Source organism: Triticum dicoccoides, chromosome 3A (assembly GCF_002162155.2).
Source record: "Triticum dicoccoides isolate Atlit2015 ecotype Zavitan chromosome 3A, WEW_v2.0, whole genome shotgun sequence".
NCBI lineage: Eukaryota > Viridiplantae > Streptophyta > Magnoliopsida > Poales > Poaceae > Triticum > Triticum dicoccoides.
The window spans coordinates 756534072-756536498 of NC_041384.1; the positions used below are offsets into that span (position 1 = coordinate 756534072).

The following is a 2427-nucleotide window of genomic DNA, read 5'->3' on the forward strand; positions in this document are numbered from 1 at the left end:
AAATGGAAAGGAACAAAAACAAAAAGAAGGCAAACTATAAAGAAAAAGAAATCAAAAGGAAAAAAGAAAAAAAGAAAAAGAAAAAAGAACAAAGAAAAAGAAACGATTCGTTTGCTGGATGCTCCTTCCAGAATGAACATCATGTAGACATTAGAGTCCTTAATTTAAGTCTTTTTCTTTGTGGGAAAATTTAAAATTTGTTAAAATTGAACGAGTTCTGAATCTGATAGATCAAATTTGGAGATAATTCCGGAGAACTTGGTGAGGTCTGAAAACACCTTTTCTCTACTTTGAAAATTCCAGCGGCAAAATATAGACGTGTTAGTACTTCACACCAGAGCGAATCGGATTAGGTACCGATACGTACAGGTGCCAGCTATATACGATTGTCGATCACATCACGATCTAGAACCAACCTGCCGCGATGCACGGGACGTGGTGGCCGGACCTCCTGCCGGAACTGCTCCGAGAGGTCTCCTGCCGTCTGCACGTCGGCGCCGACTTCATCCGTTTCCACGCCGTGTGTAAGCCATGGCGCGACTCACACGGACCATAGACGACGACGGGGGCTGGTCAGTTCCTGCCGTGGCTCCTGGTGCCCATCAAGAAGAGCGGGGACTCCCTCAATTTCAGATGCGTCTTCTCCAACACAAGCTACGTCGCGCCGCCGGCCATATCTGGTGGCAGTGGCACCGGGATGAACTGGGTGGCCAGCGCCGACGGCACCACCGTCCGCTACTTCACCGCCTTCGAACCTCACGGCCTAACCCTCCACGACCCTCTCGCCGAAGGCCCCCCCCACCCACCTGCCTGGCGAGAACGTCCTCCGCCGGTTGGAGGAGAATCCCACAGGCATCATCTACAACAACGGGGCCGTCCTTCTGTTCAGCAAACACGACAGCTTCGACACAACTACCGCCGAGTTCAGGGCGGCGCTCCTGCGTCCTGGTGACACCGAGTGGATGTTTGTCCACAGGACTCTCGAATCCCCCTTCGACGGAGCGTTCTGTGTCGCCTATCACAACGGCAAGATCCATGTGACCGTTGAGGACAGCCTCTGGCAGGTCGTGAGCGTGACAGGGGAGTCCACAGCCGCAACCAACAACGACGACGTACAGGTTCCTAGGCCACGGTCGATGCCACGCCAGTGTGACGGCTACTTGTACGAGCGCAGCTATGTGCTCGAGTCCCGCGGGGAGCTGCTGTGGGTGTCGGTGCACATTTTGATGCATTACCCCGATCAAGGTAAGAATGGCGTCAATGACCTCGTCGATGCACTCTCGATGTCCATGCACACGCTTGAGGAGGTCACCAAGGAGCCGGAAAAGTTGTTGTGGACGAGGAAGGATGGCCGGAGCCTGGAGGACCGCGTGTTGTTCCTGGGGTGGCCCAATAGTTTCGCCCTGGACGCGTCCCGTCTCGGCATGAGCGGTGGGTTCGCCTACTTCTTGTACTACCACGACCAGGGCGGCTGCCGGTTGCACGAGCGACATGGCGTGTTCAGGCACAACCTCATCGACAACACGACAGAGTTTGTCGAGTGGCTGCCCCAAGGATGGGACAAGGAGATGTGTGTGTGGCTCCTCCCCCAGATCACAATTGCTCCAGTCAACCAGGGTCCAGCTACTACTTCAAGAAGCAATAAAACTTGTGCTTGGGTGCTGGTGTCCAACCTACCTCTCAGAGCGAAGAGCTTTTGGCTGCATCACTTGTTCATCATGCTGCAACGATTGTTCAGCTTGCTGCAACGATTGTTCAGCATATTCAGTAGTAGACTGTTTGGTGGCAAGGTGATATACTAGAAGAAGACCGAGACCTCACAGGGTTTGCAATGGTCGCCATAAGTGCTGCAGAGGTGAGCATGGTGAAACAGAGGCGTCGACGGAGTAAAGTTCTTTCCACCCGGAGTATGGGGAGATGTAGTTGGAGTGCTCGATTATAATAATTGTCTAAATTGTTTTACTGTAATAGTTATCATGGTCAGGTTATTGACTAGGATTATCTATTTATTTGCTTAATTTGTCCAATATGTAATGAATTTAGTCGTTACCTCATTTCGGTATATAGCCCGCCAGAGTTCAGTTATTGTATTATAAGATGCAATGTTATATCAATCGCTTAGCTCTAGGTAAATAACCACAAAGCGTTTTCCCACAAAAAAGAAGATAAACAAGACTTGCACATCACTGCACTGCATCATGTGATCAATCATTGCCGATCAAATTTCTCCGTTTCTATCTCTCGACTTCTCATATTCATGTGCAAAAGAAGCCGGAGAAAAGCCTGAAGGGAAAACATGTCGAGGAAGATGGGGAGAGTGAGGAGCTCACCGGTGCTGGACGTGTATACAATGGTTGGGCATGAGAGAAAGCTCACAAATCTATACCCATGGAGTAGAAATATAAATTTGTGGAGAGTAGAAAAAGG

General features: G+C 50.2%; 1 pseudogene; it reads left to right on the plus strand.

Annotated features, from left to right (window-relative positions):
- Window positions 1-424: 424 nt before the first annotated feature.
- On the plus strand, window positions 425-1802 carry LOC119273296 (annotated as a pseudogene).
- The last annotated feature ends 625 nt before the right edge of the window (window positions 1803-2427 follow it).